General features: G+C 43.1%; 3 non-coding genes across 3 annotated transcripts; all 3 read right to left on the minus strand.

Annotated features, from left to right (window-relative positions):
• Positions 1-2255: 2255 nt before the first annotated feature.
• Positions 2256-2331, minus strand: TRNAA-AGC (transfer RNA alanine (anticodon AGC)). The gene has a single exon. It is a non-coding gene; the product is annotated as a tRNA-Ala (tRNA).
• Positions 2332-6731: 4400 nt separating this feature from the next.
• LOC136377945 (small nucleolar RNA SNORA18) lies at positions 6732-6862 on the minus strand. The gene has a single exon (XR_010746546.1). It is a non-coding gene; the product is annotated as a small nucleolar RNA SNORA18 (small nucleolar RNA).
• A 5137-nt stretch (positions 6863-11999) lies between these two features.
• Positions 12000-12191, minus strand: LOC136377696 (U2 spliceosomal RNA). The gene has a single exon (XR_010746371.1). It is a non-coding gene; the product is annotated as a U2 spliceosomal RNA (small nuclear RNA).
• Positions 12192-19765: the final 7574 nt, after the last annotated feature.

Here is a 19765-nt window from a genome sequence, read left to right on the forward strand (position 1 = left end):
AAAATATTTTAGAGAGGAGAGAGAGAGAAAGGCAGTATGGGGGGAGGAGTGGGAAGCATCAATTCGTAGTTGCTTCTCTTACATGCCTTGACTGAGCAAACCCAGGGTTTCCAACTGGCAACATCAGTGTTCCAGGTAGAGGCTTTATTCACTATGCCACCACAAGTCAGACATCATCAATCTGTTCTGTATGTACCTGGACCAGGAATCGAACTGGCAACCTCTGTGCTTCAGGAGAAAGTTCTAAGCAACCTACATATCCGGCCAGGGCAGAATGCCGCAAACATTTAAACTGCAACCTATTGAATTGAATACAAGAGATAATTTCTATTCAGTTCTATAGCAACCAGACTAAGTTTAATACAGCAATTAGAGATGTAGGTGTTTCAGGATTTGGATATTTTGGAAGGAAAGCCTGAAAACAAGAAAAACTGAATGGTAGAATGTAAACAAGAGCATTTCGGTCCCTTGATGCTCTGTATAAACTACCTGGAGAGTCTGCGAAAATCTGAAACATTTAACAGTGTTCCCACAACTCCCTCCTCTCACAGGGCCATCTTATCTCCACAGAGAAAAGCATTCACTCCTAATTTTAGTTGGTCTAAGAAATATAGCATTAACATTTTTGCTTGACTATTGAGTAACCAGCAGGATGCATCAATATCAATTTCTTGATGTTTTGATTTCACCAGGCACCCGATTCCATCTTCTCCATTTTTCTTCAATCTAGTTTAATGAATCACCTATATCTTTCTTTTCAGCCTTATTATCTCGGGCAAATCATGCCATTAACTTTTGAGTTATCTTTTACTTAAGATGAAGAAAAATGTTCAGCCTTCTTTCTTCAGGACTCACTTTCACTTGTAGGTAGCAAAACACCACTGTTGCAAAACACTAGCACATGAATGTCATCATTTTATTTCTTCTACCATTGATTTGTGCAAGCCTTCTCTTGTTACTTTGTTCCTGGCTCTTCTCAGAAACCATGTTCTAGTTAATAGTTTATAGTTTTGTTAATCCTGTTGTTTGCTTTGTTTCAGATATGGAAAATCTTAGAGAGCTCTGAACTAAACTTTATTCTGATATAAATGTAGGTATCATCAGAGTACTAACACATGGGTTTTAATGTTACCCATTATCAATGTAATTTATCTGAAAAACCATGAATATTTACCACAAAAGAAAGCAAATGTAGTTCACAAGCTTCTGAGACATATTAAGTTGAGGTCTGACATACTAAGTTTAGTGCATATTAAGATCCAAGTAAAACCTAAGTATTTCAGGCTAGATCACAGCACGATATAGGCAAGGGTCATGTCAATCTTGTTCACTACTAAATTCCTAATGCTAGTACATATCTGGCACAGAGTAGATAACCAGTACATATTGTTGATTAAGTAATTAACTGACATTTGTTTTTGTTTTTTTTTAAATCTTTTTTAAGACTTTATTCATTTTAGAGAGGAGAGAAGGAGGAGAGAGAGAGAGAGAAGAGGGGAGGAGCAGGAAGCATCAACTCCCATATGTGCCTTGACCAGGTAATGCCAGGGTTTTGAACCGGCAACCTCAGCATTCCAGGTCGACGCTTTATCCACTGCGCCACCATAGGTCAGGCTTAACTGACATTTGTAAAGAATCTAATTCAGCCTGACTAGGCGGTACAGTGGTGGATAGAGCGTCGGACTGGGATACGGAAGACCCAGGTTCGAGACCCCAAGGTCACCAGCTTGAGCATGGGCTCATCTGGCTTGAGCAAAAAAGCTCACCAGCTTGGACCCAAGGTTGCTGTCTCAAACAAGGGATTACTTGGTCTGCTGAAGGCCCACAGTCAAGGCACATATGAGAAAGCAATCAATGAACAACTAGGTGTGGCAACAAAAAACTGATAATTGATGCATCTCTCTTCGTTCCTGTCTATCTGTCTCTCTCTGACTTTCTTTTTTTTTTGCATTTTTCTGAAGCTGGAAACAGGGAGAGACAGTCAGACAGACTCCCGCATGCACCCGACCGGGATCCACCCGGCACGCCCACCATGGGGCAAAGCTCTGCCCACCAGGGGGCGATGCTCTGCCCATCCTGGGTGTCGCCATGTTGCGACCAGAGCCACTCTAGCGCCTGAGGCAGAGGCCACAGAGCCATCCCCAGCGCCCGGGCTATCTTTGCTCCAATGGAGCCTTGGCTGCGGGAGGGGAAGAGAGAGACAGAGAGGAAGGCGTGGCAGAGGGGTGGAGAAGCAAATGGGCGCTTCTCCTGTGTGCCCTGGCCGGGAATCGAACCCGGGTCCTCCGCATGCTAGGCCGACGCTCTACCACTGAGCCAACCGGCCAGGGCTCTCTCTGACTTTCTCTCTGTCTCTGTGAAAAAATATATATATAATTCAGTCATGTATCTTAACATTTTTACTCATGATTTGAAAGCAATGTAAAATTGTGTAGATGTTTTCAAGTTTCAAGTATCAGAGATGTTTAGGTTGCCTTTGTTCTAGGGGTATATTGTAAGGATTTATGGAGCCATAAAAGGAAGATTTTAAAAATCTCAACAGTCAGGCCTTGCAGAGAAATGGACCATCATTCCTACCAGTTGAGACTGGTAGCACCTCCAGCAGCTTAACTGCAGTCCTTGGCTTAAGAGAGTGCCAGCCTAAGACTTGACTTGCATTGGTGAACACATGATGCAACATATAGATGATGGTGTATGGTTGAATTGTACACCTGAAACGTGTATCATTTTATTAACCAATGTCACCCTAATAAAATCAATTTAGAGAAAGAGAGAGAGGGATTGTCATCCTAGAGAGGGTTACCCTTAAGTCGGATATTGAGGCTCGGTTCAATCACTGTGGCCAGGGAAGTAGGGTCACCTGGCAAAAGAAAAGCTACTAATGAGGCAGGTTCTCTGAGGCACCTTGTATGACTTAGTACTATCTTACCATTGAAAACACTAACTAGGATCTGTCGGGTATCAACAGCCAACAATCCAAACAGCTATACTGGTTTTATGTTATATTCATGTTGCTACAATGTTTGCTGTGTGAATTTCATTCGCTAGACAGCCATCAGTGTCCAGTTGTGTTTTCTACAATCATCATGGTATGTCCTGATGAAGAGCCACAAATGAACCATGATTTACTGAGAAGAAAACTTCATGTATTATAGCATACTGAAGAGAAAGTTAATACATGGGCAATTATGAATAAGAGCTGAAGAGGGTTTTAAATTATTTTTCATATGTGCCATTCCTATAAATCAGAAAACATTTCTGAAGTACATTACTCTTAAAAAATCAATTTCTGGCCCTGGCCGGTTGGCTCAGTGGTAGAGCGTCGGCCTGGCGTGTGGAAGTCCCAGGTCCAGTTCCTGGCCAGGGAAGGCGCCCATCTGCTTCTCCACCCCTCCCCCTCTCCTTCCTCTCTGTCTCTCTCTTCCCCTCCCGCAGCCAAGGCTCCAATGGAGCAAGGATGGCCCGGGTGCTGAGGATGGCTCTGTGGCCTCTGCCTCAGGCACTAGAGTGGCTCTGGTCACAACAGAGTGACGCCCTGAATGGGCAGAGCATCGCCCCCTGGTGGACGTGCTGGGTGGATCCCGGTAGGGCACATGCGGGAGTCTGTCTGACTGTCTCCCTGTTTCCAGCTTCAGAAAAATACAAAAAAAAAATCAATTTCTGTGAACCCTCTGCATGTTGGATTTAGCTGCAACACTTCACGAAATCATGGATAATGGTCTTGCTGGGATATACTACAAATGATGCTGAATTCCCAAAATATGTTCTCAGGGCAAATCTATTGGGTAATCTCAGAATTATGTGAAGTAGTGATGTGATTCAAAGCAATGGTACTGTGAACTTCCCAAATGTGGCTTATTTTCTGAATATACAGTGAATACAGTTGGGCCCAGGCTACTGCTATCCATTTATAAAAGGATTTCAAAATTGTTCTTTCTCTTATGGATGACATGATTGCCAAATCAGAAGACTCTTTCTCAGTCCTTACCTCATTTGACTTCTCCCCAACGGCCAACATTGCTGAGCACCTTTCCTTCTGGTATCCCATGATATCTTTATCTACTACCATGGAGTAACCACCATTTGTATGCTGATGGTTTCTGAGTAACACATATATGGGGATGGAACTCATCCCCAAGCTATGATGTAGAATCCTCTGCTTTCAGAATGTCTGTCTAGCCTGACCGGGTGGTGGCGCAATGGATAGAGCATCGGACTGGGATGCAGAGAACCCAGGTTCGAGGCCCCGAGGTCACCAGCTTGAGCAAGGGCTCATCTGGTTTGAGTAAAAGCTCACCAGCTTGAGCCCAAGGTCGCTGGCTCCAGCAAGGGGTTACTCGGTCTGCTGAAGGCCCGCGGTCAAGGCATGTATGAGAAAGTAATCAATGAACAACTAAGGTGTTGCAATGCACAATGAAAAACTAATGATTGATGCTTCTCATCTCTCCGTTCCTGTCTGTCTGTCCCTGTCTATCCCTCTCTCTGACTTTCTCTCTGTGTCTGTAAAAAAAACCCAAAAAAACCAAGAATGTCTGTCTAGATCAGGCGTCCCCAAACTATGGCCCGCGGGCCGCAATGCAGCCCCCTGAGGCCATTTATCCAGCCCTCACTGCACTTCTGGAAGGGGCACCTCTTTCATTGGTGGTCAGTGAGAGGACCACTGTATTTGGCAGCCCTCCAATGGTCTGAGGGACAGTGAACTGGCCCCCTGTGTAAAAAGTTTGGAGACCCCTGGTAGATGGTTACAGGGTTTTCAAATTTAATGTGTCTAAAACTAAATACTTTACACCCCTGTTCTCCACCCCTACCCTAGCCCTCAGTGGCCCATCTGAGCTTTCTCTTATGTTTCCTATCTACAAGTACATGATGATCCACAACTATTTCAAACCAGGGTGGGATGGAATAGTGGGGGCAGGAAAGTTGCCCTCTCCTTTGCCTACAGCCAGTAACCACCCAAATTCTATCAAGTCTACCTCCCAAATCTCTGTCAAGTCTGTCTTCTTTACTCCATCCCACTGCCACTGCCACAGTTCAGGTCCGCATATTCTTGGGGTTGGACCTTTGGAATAGCTTCTTTGCCAGCACTTCTCCCACCATCCTCTTTCCTTCTCCATCTTCCACTTTGCTGCCAATGCCATCTTTCTGAAATAACCTCATTATTTATTTATTAAAATCCTTTATTGTTTTCTGCCACCCATTAAATAAAATCTCAGTTCACTACTATTGCTATTGGTGCAATAATCCTACATAATAAACCATTCCCAAACATAGTGACTTAAAGCTACTAGTTATACTCATGGCTGTATGTGTTGGCTGTAGTGGTTCTACTAATCAAAGCTGGGTTAATCTGGCCTGACCAGTGGTGGCACAGTGGATAGAGTGTTGACCTGAGATGCTGAGGTCCCAGGTTTGAAACCCCAAAGTCACTGGTTTGAGCATGAGCTCATCTGGCTTGAGTGTAGGTTCACCCGCTTGAGTGTGGAGTCACTGGCATGAATGTGGGATCATCAACATGACCCCATGGTCACTGTCTTGAGCCCAGAGGACTTTGGCTTAAAGCCCAAGGTTGCTGGCTTGAGCCCAAGGTTACTGGCTTGAGCAAGGGGTCACTGGCTCAGCTGGAGGCCCCCGCCCCAAGTCAAGGCACATATGAGAAGCAATCAATGAACAACTAAAGTGCCACAACTATGAGTTGATGCTTTTTATCTCTCCCTTACTGTCTCTCTCTCTCACATGCAAAAATAAAATAAAAATAGTACAGATTACATTATCATGCTCTACCTAGTACATGTGAAAAATTTAGTTTCAATTATGAGTACTCCCATTTGTGAAAAGGAGTTAGGGATTTTATGTATTATTTTTGTGTCATCTTACAAACCTTTAATCTCTTTCTTAAAAACCTGAGATAGGCCCTGGCTGGTTGGCTCAGCGGTAGAGTGTCGGCCTGGCGTGCGGGGGACCCGGGTTCGATTCCCTGCCAGGGCACATAGGAGAAGCGCCCATTTGCTTCTCCACCCCCACCCCCTCCTTCCTCTCTGCCTCTCTCTTCCCCTCCCGCAGCCAAGGCTCCATTGGAGCAAAGATGGCCCGGGCGCTGGGGATGGCTCCTTGGCCTCTGCCCCAGGCGCTAGAGTGGCTCTGGTCGCAGCAGGGCGACGCCCCGGAGGAGCAGAGCATCGCCCCCTGGTGGGCGTGCAGGGTGGATCCCTGTCGGGCGCATGCGGGAGTCTGTCTGACTGTCTCTCCCCATTTCCAGCTTCAGAAAAAAAAAATAAAAACCTGAGATAATAACAACATAACCTAAGATTCTTCTTTTTTCTTTTTTTAGTGTGTGTGTGTGTGTGGGGGGGGGGGTTGGTGGTAGAAGAGAGACAAACAGGAAGGAAGAGAGATCAGAAGCATCAACTTTGTTGTTGCTCAAGTCAGAGACCGTGGGGTCATGTCTATGATCTCATGCTCAAGCCAGCAACCTCGTGCTCAAGCTGGTGAGCCTGTGCTTAAGGCAACCTTGGAGTTTTAAAGGTGGGATCTCAGCGTTCCAGGTCAGCACTCTATCCACTGTGCCACCACTGGTCAGGCCTAACATTTTTCTTACAAATGATTTTGAAGGATAAATGAAAGAAGGATAAAAGAAGGATAAAAGAAACTTTTTCTGAAATATCTGATCATTTAGTTTATCATGTACATTTTTTTAAATTTTTTATTTTGATTAGGTCTTTCATAGTTTTAGCAGCTGTCTTGTAGTTTCTACCCACAGATCTAACATGTAGTTCTGTGAATAAAGGAAGCAACATATTTACTCTATGAGGCGTTTCCAATGATGTAGGTCTACAGAAAAAGCCCCAGCGGGATAGACCTCAACCATATCATGTACATTTTGAAACAGAAATCACAGCTGTTGTTTTTATCTACCTTTCAAGTCAAATGGTATGGATTCTTTTTTATTTTTTAATTTTTTTTAACCATGTAAAGCTCTATTATAGACTTCTCATTAGGATGCAATGAACTGATATATTCTGATGAAAAGATTTAAAAAATCAGTAACTTGATTTATAATAGACTTACTGTCTCTGTCAGAGCATGGTGAGTTTAACTGTTTAGTGAAATCCAGCCTCCTGCTTTTGAAGATAGTTCAGCGTATAGAGTAAGATAGTTCTGTGTATGATTCTGTAACAAGCATGAAGGGAAAAATAATTTCTATGAAAACTCTACTGGGTTTAATGTATATGTTTTGAAGCTTCATTCATGGCTGTGGTGTATGCATTTAGGTCTCATTAAAAGGCATGGAACTTTTTTTTTTTTTCTTTTTCATTTTTCTGAAGCTGGAAACAGGGAGAGACAGTCAGACAGACTCCCGCATGCACCCGACCGGGATCCACCCGGCACACCCACCAGGGGCGACGCTCTGCCCACCAGGGGGCGATGCTCTGCCCATCCTGGGTGTCGCCATGTTGCGACCAGAGCCACTCTAGCGCCTGAGGCAGAGGCCACAGAGCCATCCCCAGCGCCCGGGCCATCTTTGCTCCAATGGAGCCTTGGCTGCGGGAGGGGAAGAGAGAGACAGAGAGGAAAGCGCAGCGGAGGGGTGGAGAAGCAAATGGGCGCTTCTCCTGTGTGCCCTGGCCGGGAATCGAACCTGGGTCCTCCACACGCTAGGCCGACGCTCTACCACTGAGCCAACCGGCCAGGGCTTGGCATGGAACTTTTTTTTCTTTTTTAGTGAGAAAGAGAGTGACAGACAGGGACAGACAGACAGGAGGGGGGGGATCAGAAGCATTGACTTTGTTGTTGCAGCACTTTAGTTGTTCATTGATCGCTTTCTCATATGTGCCTTGACCTGGGGGCTCCAACTGAGCCTGTAACCCCTTACTCAATCCAGTGACGTTTGGTTTCAAGCCAGTGACCTTGGGCTTCAAGCCAGTGTCTATCTCAAGCCAGAGACCATGGGGTCATGTCTATGATCCCACACCCAAGCCAGTGACCCTGTGCTCAAGCCAGATAAGCCTGCACTTAAGCTGGCAACTTGGGGTTTTGAACCTGTGTCCTCAGCGTCCCAGGTTGATGCTCTTACCTACTGTGCCACTGCCTGGTCAAGTAGAATGGAACTCTTGATAGTATTAGGGAAAGCAGAAAGTTCCCTTTGCCCCAAATTTGCACTGCTAGAAGGCATCATTCAGTTAAGGAGGATAGCTCATTTTCAACTGTCTTTTGTATTGTGCTGCTAAGCCCCTAAGTCCTAGAGCAGTCCTGCCTAAGAGAAACACTAAGTGAGCTATATATTTAACTTTACATTTTCCAGTTGCTGCATTAAAAAAAAAATTAGGCCATGACAAAGTAGCTCATTTGGTTAGAGAGTCATCCCGTATGACAAGGTTGCAGGTTCAATCCCCAGTCAGGGCACATATAAGAATCAACCAATGAATGCATAAATAAGTGGAACAATAAATCAATGTTTCTCTCTCTAAAATCAATCAATAAATAAAAATTTTAGAAAACAAACAATATATCTAAAGTATGATCATTTCCATATCTAATCAATATTTTTAAAGTATTAATAGAGCTATTTTACATTTTTTTCATACTAAGTCTTTGAAACCTGGTATATATTTTACACTTATTGTATATTTCAAATGGAATGAGAAAATTGTATTAGAAATAATTAATAAGCCCTGGCTGATTGGCTCAGTGGATAGAGCGTTGGCCTGGTGTGCAGACGTCCCGGGTTCTATCCCGTCAAGGCACACATGAGAAGCAACCATCTGCTTTTCTTCACCTCTTTCTTGCAGCCAGTGGCTCTATTGGTTCAAGCATTGGCCCCAGGTGCTCAGTTGATTCAAGCATCCGCCCCAGATGGGGTTGCCAGGTGGATCCCAATCAGGGTGCACGCAGTCTGTCTCTCTCTCTCCCCTCTTCTCACTTAAAAAAAAATATATGTATATATATTAATAAATATTGCCTTGGCCAGATAGCTCAATTGGTTAGAGCATCGTCCTGAAGCAGAGAGGTTGGCAGTTCAAACGCTGGGCTCAGGGCACACACAGGTCGATCGATGTTCCTGTCTCTCTCTCTCTGTCCCCCTTCCTCTATCACTAAAATCAATAAATAAAAAACATTTTTAAAATAGAAATAATAATATTTATATTTCCTAAAATTTGCTGTTAAAAAGCTAGATTCATATGCAAAAACATACTTAGTTTTCTAATAATGTAATCAAAAACCAGTTATTAAATTTATGTTTAAATTAATTAAAATTTAAAATTCAGTTTCTCAGTTTCACTGGTCACATTTCAAGTTTTCAATTGCCACATGTGACTAGCGGCTACTATGCTGGCTGGAGCAGTTCTAGAGAACAGTGATGACATCAGGTCCTCAGTAATTATTTGAGCCTTTGTGCCCAGGCTGGTGCTACTCAACACAAGAAATGCAAATGAACTTGAAGCTGCAGTTCATCTCTGACCTTAAAAAAGATAAAATGAGTATGTGATTTTAAGATCATAAATAAAATATGTGTTCAGAGAAAAAACAGATGGATGTGTGTGAGTGTAAGCTCTAGAAGACATTGTGAGGTAAGACTTTGGGCCTTGAAAGTCCAGAAGGATTTAGATAGAAATTGGGGAGGTATATTATATGCAGGGAAATGGCAAAAACCCGGTGACAGGAAGATTCAAGGTTTGGGTGGAAAACCAAACTAAATGGGACCAATACCAGGTTGTGGTAAAGAATTTATTCTCCATAGTCATGCTCGTTGAGTGTGAATCCATCTCTGTCACTTCCGAATGGCTTCACTTTGGAAATGTTATTTAACTTCCCTTTTCATGTTTCTTTAGTTATGAAATAGGGATAGTAATACTTCATAGGGATGTTGTGAGGATTGAATGAACTGATACCTATAAAGCATTCACATAGTGCTTGCTACTTAAGTGTTCAAGAAATGTGAGCTGCTATTGTTAACTAAATGTGACTATTTGCTATTTGGAGTCTACATTTAACAAACCAGAGTCCTTCAGTTTGGAACTTATATCTCAAAGTATTGAGCCTAAGTTTATATAAATCAATTTATAGTCTTAAAAAAATAATAAATGAACAACCATTCTTAATATTTCTGAGGCTTAGTGTTTCCATTAGAAAATTTTGAAATAATCTGGCCTTGGCCGGGTAGCTCAGTTAGTTAGAATATCATCCCCATATGCCAAGGTTGCAGGGTTGAACTCCAGTCAAGGCACATACAAGAATCAACCAGTGAGCCCTGGCCGGTTGGCTCAGTGGTAGAGTGTCGGCCTGGCGTGCAGAAGTCCCGGGTTTGATTCCCGGCCAGGGCACACAGGAGAAGCGCCCATCTGCTTCTCCACCCCTCCCCCTCTCCTTCCTCTCTGTCTCTCTCTTCCCCTCCCACAGCTGAGGCTCCATTGGAGCAAAGATGGCCCGGGCGCTGGGGATGGCTCCTTGGCCTCTGCCCCAGGCGCTAGAGTGGCTCTGGTCACCGCAGAGCGATGCCCTGGAGGGGCAGAGCATCGCCCCCTGGTGGGCAGAGCCTCGCCCCCTGGTGGGCGTGCCGGGTGGATCCCGGTCGGGCACATGCGGGAGTCTGACTGTCTCTCCCCGTTTCTAGTTTCAGAAAAATACAAAAAAATAAAAAAGAATCAACCAGTGAATGCATAGATAGGTGGAACAACAAATTGATGTTACTCCCTCCCCCCACTACCTTTCTCTCTAAAATCAATAAATAAATTAAAAGGAATTTTTGGAATAATTTAACCTAGTTCATAATGTTGTAATGGAAATTAAATGAGTCCATTTAGGAAGCAGCCTCCTTCCATCTATTAACCGTAGCCTTAAGAAAGTTACTTACCGCCTGACCTGTGGTGGCGCAGTGGATAAAGCGTCGACCTGGAAATGCTGAGGTCGCCAGTTCAAAACCCTGGGCCTGCCTGGTCAAGGCACATATGGGAGTTGATGCTTCCAGCTCCTCCCCCCTTCTCTCTCTCTGTCTCTCTCTCTCTCTGTCTCTCTCTCCTCTGTCTCTCTCCTCTCTAAAAATGAATAAATAAAATAAAAATTAAAAAAAAAAAAAAAAAAAAGTTACTTACCTCTCTGACACTCAGTTTCCTAATCTATAGATGAGAGTTAATATTATGATGAAGTGTATAATATATGCAAAATGCTGATCCCATTTACTGTCACAAAAACGAGCAATTATTAATTTTTGAAACAATTTTATGTTTTTCTTTTTTGAAGACTTTATTCACTTGAGAGAGAGGAAGGGGAGGGAGGAGCAGGAAGCATCAACTTCCATATGTGCCCTGTCTGGGCAAGCCCAGGGTTTTGAACCAGCAATCTCAGCGTTCCAGGTCAATGTTTTATCCACTGCATCACCACAGGTCAGGAAATCTTAAGTATTGATGGCTCAGAAATTTCCAGTGGCTCAGCTAAGTTAACAGGCTTTTGTATTTTATGAAGTACTATAGTCACTTATGCCGGCAGGAACCAGAATCGTTTTTCACTTCCTTATACCTGTGGTTACAGAAGGTAGACAAACAGGAGCCTCAAGAAAGGACAAACAAGCCAACCAATTTAAGGGAAGGCAGAGGGTTGTTTACATGAACCAGTACCTTAGCAATAATTCTGTGATCTTTTGCTTTAGAAAAAATGAACTGCAGTGAATTTAAGTGAACCACTGGAAACAGTTAGCTATGGAAAGAATAGCTTGTCTATCTTCTTGCTGCTTCAAGAACTAAAAGTACAGCCCTGGCCAGTTGGCTAGAGCATCATCCCAATATGACAAAGATGTAGGTTTCATTCCACCAGTACACGTTCAAGAATCAAGCAATGAATGCATGAATGTATAAATAAGTGGAATAACAAATCAATGTCTCTTTCTCTCTTTTCCTTCCTCTCTAAAATCAATACATTAGAAAAGAAAAAAGAACTAAAAGTACACAATTTGATTTATTTTTTCACTTACTAAGCAAGACTAGATTTACCTATAAACTTTTTTGGGGGGTGGGGGCTCCGCTCCCAGAGGAGCAACAGTACCAGATAGATGCCTGGTGTGGACTGAGCGAGCCTCTATTCCATTTCCCTGCTCTAAAAATTAACTTAATAGGTTGTCCCAGGATAGAGGACATATCAGGTGTTAAACTGATAAGAACAGGTGCCTATGCTTGATCTTAGCCAAAATGCCAAGAAGGGATACTACACATTTTTTTAAGTGTGAGAGAGACATAGACAGAGACAGAGAGAGAAAGAGAGACAGAGACAGGAAGGGAGAGAGATGAGGAGGATCAACTTGTAGTTGCATCACTTTAGTTGTTCATTGATTGCTACTCATACTACATGCCTTGAGTGCGGGCCTCCAGCTGCACCAGTAACCAGCAACCTAGGGCTCAAGCCAGCAACCTTGATCCCACACTCAAGTTGAGGACCCTGCGCTCAAGTTGGATGAGCCTGAGCTCAAGCCGGTCACCTTGGAGTTTCAAACCTGGGACCTCAGTGTCCCAGGTTGATGCTCTATCTACTGAGCCACCACCAGTCAGGCAGGAATACTATACATTTTAATTAATTGTACTATTTAATTTTCAATCACTTATTCATAATCATTCCTTAGCTGTAGGTCATAAGATTGTTCCTTTGTGACACTTCAGAGATTTTCTTCACATTTGCATCTTACTTGCTATAATTTTTTTACAGAATTAAAAATCTCCATGGTTTGGTGACCATCCAGAACCTGGAACATTTTGAAAACTTGCAATATCAGCAACACAATGTTCAAGCCAAGAAAACATTACGACAATTTCTTTGCCAGAATTCTTTATTAGTTTCCTAGGACTATAGCAACAAAAGACAACAAACTTGAGTGGCTGAAAACAACAGAAATGTATTCTCTCACAGTTCCTAAAGAGAAAAAAACAAAATCCAGGTATAAGCAGGACTATCCTCCCTCTGACATCTCTGGGGGAAATCCTTACTTGCCTCTTACTAGAATGTGATGACTCCCAGCAATCCTTTGTATTCTTTGCCTTTGCAGCTGCATCATTCCAATCTCTGTTGCCTTGTCACGTGGCCTTCTTCCCTGTGTCTCTTTGTCCTCATATCTCTCTCACTTTACAAGGATTCTAGTAATTGGATTTAGCGTCCATCTCAATCCAGCCTGACTTCATCTTAACTTTATTATATCTGCAAAGACCTTATTTCTAAATCAGGTCACATTCACAGGTACAAGGGTTAGGATTTCAACATATCATTGGGGTGGGGGGCACAATTTAATTTTTACTTATTTATTTTTTTTACAGAGACAGAGAGTCAGAGAGAGGGATAGATAAAGACAGAGAGAGATGAGAAGCATCAATCATCAGTTTTTCATTGCGACACCTTAGTTGTTCATTGATTGCTTTCTCATATGTGCCTTGACCGTGGGCCTTCAGCAGACTGAGTAACCCCCTGCTTGAGCCAGTGACCTTGGGTCCAAGCTGGTGAGTTTTGCTCAAACCAGATGAGCCTGTGCTCAAGCTGGCGACCTCAGGGTCTCGAACCTGGGTCCTTCGCATCCCAGTCTGACGCTCCACCCACTGTGCCACTGCCTGGTCAGGCCGCGGGGCACAATTTAACCCACAACACATTCCTACCAGTATGAGACAACACCTAAAGTGCAGTGAAAATCTATCTTTCACTAATGAAGTTTGTACCACCCATTAATTTCCCAACTCTTGAGCTTTATTCCACCAGGGAGAAATGCCAGTTGATATTAGGGGTATGGTTTGTGGGCATGTAGAAAAAAATTTATTTATTTATTTATTGTATTTTTCTGAAGTGAGAAGCAGGGAGGCAGAGAGACAGACTCCCGCATGCACCCAACCGAAATCCACCTGGCATGCTCTCTAGGGGGCAATGCTCTGCCCATCTGGGGCATTGCTCCTTTGCAACTAGAGCCATTCTAGTGCCTGAGGTGTAGGCCATGGAGCCATTCTCAGTGCCCAGGCCAACTTTGCTCCCATGGAGCCTCAGCTGTGGTAGGGGAGAAGGGGGAAGGGTGGAGAAGTAGATGGGTGCTTCTCCTGTGTGCCCTGGCTGGGAATCAAACCCAGGACTTCCACATGCTGGGCTGATGCTCTACTGCTGAGCTAGCTGGCTAGGGCTCAAAAATTTTTTTATTGGTCATTATAAAGGTTGACATGCATTGAGCTCCTACTCTGTGCCAGGTCCTTCACTTGGTACTAGAGGTTTAAGAGAAAAAAAAAAAGGCACCAGTTCCTATTTTGATGGAGCTCGTTATCATAGTCTGGACTAGTTCCATGACCTTGGTTATGCTAACAGCCTTGTATTAATAAATACTTATAGAGACTTCTATTAAATACACAGTTTTGTTATATACTGCCCATTTCAACAAAACCTGTAAAAGTTGAGGGGAATTATCTCCTTGCTGAAGATAGCTTTTATTTTCAATTGTATAGAAAGAGGGAAAGAAAGAGAGAGAAAGATTGATCTGTTATTCCAGTTATTTGTATATTTATTGGTTGATTTTTTTTTTTTTTATAGAGACAGAGAGAGAGTCAGAGAGAGGGATAGACAGACAGGAATGGAGAGAGATGAGAAGCATCAATCATTAGTTTTTCATTGCGACATCTTAGTTGTTCATTGATTGCTTTCTCATATGTGCCTTGACCGCGGGCCTTCAGCAGACCGAGTAACCCCTTGCTTGAGCCAGCGACCTTGGGTCCAAGCTGGTGAGCTTTTTTTGCTCAAGCCAGATGAGCCCGCACTCAAGCTGGTGACCTCGGGGTCTCGAACCTGGGTCCTCCGCATCCCAGTCCAACACTCTATCCACTGCGCCACCGCCTGGTCAGGCTATTGGTTGATTCTTGAATGTGCCCTGACCCAGAATTGAACCCGCAACCTTGGCGTTTCAGGATGATGCTCTAACCAACTGAGCTACCCGGCCAGGGCAGAGTAAAACTTTTTTGAAGTTACTCATACGTCTTTGGAACACTAGGAGAAAGCAAAATAGACATCAAATCAGATGGAAAAAAAGGTATGGTCCTGCCAGTTGTGACTTTCTTGTGTCACCTACCCTTACTCCTCACAAAGAATGAACCAAAGATGTTTGTTTTGCTTGGGTGCTCCAATATGCAAACACACTTATCGCCAACTCTTTTTTTTTTTTTTTTACACAGAGACAGAGAGAGTCAGGGAGAGGGATAGATAGGGACAGACAGGAACAGAGAGAGATGAGAAACATCAATCATTAGTTTTTCGTTGCGACATCTTAGTTGTTCATTGATTGCTTTCTCATATGTGCCTTGACCATGGGCCTTCAGCAGACCGAGTAACCCTTGCTTGAGCCAGCAACCTTGGGTCCAAGCTGGTGAGCTTTTGCTCAAACCTCATTTAAGCTGGCGACCTCGGCGTCTCAAACCTGGATCCTCTGCATCCCAGTCTGACGCTCTATCCACTGTGCCACCGCCTGGTCAGGCAATCCTTAGAGTTGTTATAAGTAGGTCATTATTTCCAAACATTCTGGACAAGTTTTATGCAGTTACAGGTTAGAAAAGAAGGGGATTATATACTGTCTAGACCAGTCGTAGGATTCAGCCGATTTGCACCGGTTCAGCAGAACCTATACCTAATTTTTTGTTGAGTTTGGTGAACTGGTTGTTAACATGGCACTTGTAATCAGGGTTCTCTCTAAGGTGGGCACCTTAGCAGCTGTCCAATGCTAAAATCACAAATTTACATTTCTTACTCTTTTTTTTTTTTTTTTTTTTTTGTATTTTTCCAAAGTTGGAAATAGGGAGGCAGTCAGACAGACTCCCGCATGCGCCCGACCGGAATCCACCCGGCACGCCCACCAGGGGCGATGCTCTGCCCATCTGGGGCGTTGCTCTTTTGCAACCAGAGCCATTGTAGCGCCTGAGGCAGAGGCCATGGAGCCATCCTCAGTGCCCGGGCCAACTTTGCTCCAATGGAGCCTTGGCTGTGGGAGGGGAAGAGAGAGACAGAGAGGAAGGAGAGGGGGAGGGGTGGAGAAGCAGATGGGCTCTTCTTTTGTGTGCCCTGGCCAGAAATCGAACCTGGGACTCCTGCACGCCAGGCTGACGCTCTACCACTGAGCCAACCGGCCAGGGCCTTCTTACTCTTTTTTAATGTTCATCTTCACAACAGCATATTCTAAGGGCCTGTAGTAATGTTCATTCAGTCCATAGTTAAAGGAATGGGATCCTACTCCTACAGTGAAAAGATGGTAAGGATAAGTCACACAGCCGATGATGCTTGGATAAAAGCAAAGAAAATTGCAAGTGAGGACACCAATCAAGAAGCACAACGAAGCCTGACCTGTGGTGGCGCAGTGGATAAAGCGTGGACCTGGAATGCTGAGGTCGCCGGTTCAAAACCCTGGGCTTGCCTGGTCAAGGCACATATGGGAGTTGATGCTTCCTGCTCCTCCCCCTGTTCTCTCTCTCTATCTCTCCCTCTCTCTCTCTCCCCTCTCTCTCTCTAATAAAAATGAATAAATAAAATCTAAAAAAGTAAATAAATTAAAAAAATTAAAAAAAAAAAGAAGCACAATGGAAATAAATAATAGTTTTGTGGTCTTTTTGGTCAGGTATTATTTACTATTTTTTCATTAATATGTTAAAATTCTTATAACCTAGTTTTGTGTATCTTTTATTGTTCTTATTAAGTATTAAATGCATGAAATAATAAACTACCTTTTGGTATATCTTTTTTTATACTTAAAATGGTCATTAGGGCAGGGAACCAGTTGTCAAATTATTTGAATCCCACCAGTGGTCCAGACATCTCATTTTTCTAGGTGAAAGAAGGCTGAAGAATGTGACTTGACCGAGGCCATGCAACTACAGTAGTCAGTATTGGAAGCTCCACAAGAATAATGACCCTGTTTTTGGTGACCTTTGTATTCTCAGAGATTAACACGTGCCTAGCAAATAGTGAATGCTCAGTAAATGTGTGCTGAGTGAATGAAATAATTTGAATAATGAATAAATAAGTCAAAAATTCACGTCTGTCAAATACTTTTTGCACTGCTATAATGATCTTCAATTTTCAAACAGACCTAAAATCCTCAAAAAAGTTACAAGGTAGTCTAACAAATGTTTAGACAGCATCATTTATTCATGTGCCATTAATTATTTATTCTTATTATTATTTTTGGTGACAGAGACAGAGACAGAGAGAGGGACAAATAGGGACAGACAGACAGGAAGGGAGAGAGATGAGAAGCATCAATTCTTCATTGCAGCTCCTTTGTTGTTCATTGATTACTTTCTCATATGTGTGTGTGGGGGGGGCTACAGCAGAGCAGAGTGACCCCTTGCTCAAGCCAGCGACCATGGGGGTCACGTCTATGATCCCACACTCAAGCCAGCGACCCTGCACTCAAGCTGGTGACTTTGGGATTTCCAACCTGGGTGCTCTGTGTCCCAGTCCGACGCTCTATCCATTGTGCCACCTCCTGGCCAGGCATTTATTTAAAAGAATTTATAGTTGTGTTCTATATTATTCAATATTCTCAGCTTTTGCTCTCAAGATTTTTCCGTGTCTTTATACCTCTTGAAAATTAAGCAGAGAAAGAGGAATTAAATCACAGATCTTGCTGCCTTGTTCATTCAGTAAGCCTTTTACAATAGCTGTTATCTGGTCCCAGCTGTTGTGCTAAATTTAGGATTTTGGATTATCTGTAACTGTCTCCCATTACCAAGGTTAGTTAAGTGATTGTAGAACAAGAGAAACTTCAGTTATCAAATAAACTACATAGTACAGTATTTAATAATATCAGAGTCAAATCCACTAGGAATTAACATTTGTAACTGTAAAGCCAGTATCCCCAGCCACCATCACAGCCGCCTGGCCCATGCCGGTTCGCATTGGATTTGGACAGTCGGTAAAGAAACAATGGAGCCAAAAACTGGTGGGCCATCATCTTTAATTCTAGCTTGCACCGGCGGGCAAGTAAAAACACACACTGGGCTCCAAAACCCACTCATTCAGTGCTCACAAAGCCACTGACTTATCCGAATTTCCTAGAATCAAAGGTTTCTAGCTCACCAGACTTATTCACCTCTGTTCCCCATCTCCTTCCTTCTCCCTGCACAAACTCTGCACAAACTGGCCTCTCACTCAGCACTCCACCATCTTGGCTGCTTCTCCTGGTCTCCTCCACGTGGCCTTTCTCTGCTCTCCTCTCTAATGCTAATCTCAGGAACCAAGAGAACAAGCTCCCAGTCTGCCCCATTTTATACTGCAGAAATCAAAACCTTTAAGCAAATATACAAAATAGGGAAATCTCTGATACAAAGTCACTTATCTGAGGCATAATGGGATTCCTCATGAGAGTGCACCACCCTACATCAAAAAGTGTGGGAAAAGCTTAGTCTTAAAACTAAGCCCCAGGCTACAAGGATCCTGCCTGTCCATATCCTGCCCCCAACACACATTAATACAATCACACCCATCCCAAGCAATCACCTGGGCAACGGGCTTCCACTTGGGCAGCGCCATCTTTAACAAAGTGAGCATAATATATTTTATCTGCCCAACAGTAACCATTACATAGTATGGTAAGGTGCCAGAGAACTGTAAAACTTAGTATTGGCAATGCCATTTTAAAGAGGAAAAGTCAGGCTTTCTGTCCTGTCCTTTCTTTAGAAAATGGAGGAAAAAAGAACATAGAAGTCTCCTGACTTACAAGGACAACTGGGTCATTTGGTTTTAAGTTCTCTAAAAGGATTAAGGTTATCTGAAGAACTCCCTTTCCCTTTCAATAACAGGCAAAATTTACATACCACCCTACACTGATTTTGGCTCTCCCTCCCTTCCTGGAATCTTGAAATTAAGGTGTACCTCTAGGCAAAGGAGGAGAGATAGATACTAATGCCCTGTGTCAGCCATATGCGGCTGGCATATTTAATAAATCTCCTCCTTTAATAAAACCTTTCAAAATTCATCTGGACTTGGTGTCTCTACGTAAACCTACTGAAGTGAGGTACGGTACTTTGCAGAATCTGGGGTACAGTACTTTACAACAATAGATTAAGGTATTGTTGCCATTTGTCAGAATTTTCATCTTCATCAGAACATTTCCTTGAAAAAATATAAAATCTTCATGTTCTGTCCTATTTTGATTACATACAATCTTAGAGTTAAGGCTAATAATTGCAATTGTAAATATAATTTTACAGTACATATCAACACATCTAGAACATATTACTAATTTTTTGCCTGACCTGTGGTGGCGCAGTGGATAAAGCGTCGACCTGGAAATGCTGAGGTCGCCGGTTCGAAACCCTGGGCTTGCCTGGTCAGGGCACATATGGGAGTTGATGCTTCCAGCTCCTCCCCCCTTCTCTCTCTCTGTCTCTCCCTCTCCTCTGTAAAAAAAAAAAAAAAAAAATGTTGCCTGACCTGTGGTGGCGCAGTGGATAAAGCATCGACCTGGAAATGCTGAGGTCGCCGGTTTGAAACCCTGGGCTTGCCTGGTCAAGGCACATATGGGAGTTGATGCTTCCAGCTCCTCCCCCCTTCTCTCTCTCTCTGTCTCTCTCCCTCTTCTCTAAAAATGAATAAATAAAATTTAAAAAAAAAAAAGTTATTTATAGAACATATTACTAATTTTTCATAAAATTGTATGAAACCCAAGGCAATAATATGCAATTTCCAATCTCGCATTTTATAAAAACTTCTGATATAAAAGTAATTCTTACTCATTGTTAAACCTTGGAAACCACAGAAGAATACAAAGACGAAAGTAAAT

This window comes from Saccopteryx leptura, chromosome 6 (genome assembly GCF_036850995.1).
Source record: "Saccopteryx leptura isolate mSacLep1 chromosome 6, mSacLep1_pri_phased_curated, whole genome shotgun sequence".
Taxonomy (NCBI): Eukaryota; Metazoa; Chordata; class Mammalia; order Chiroptera; family Emballonuridae; genus Saccopteryx; species Saccopteryx leptura.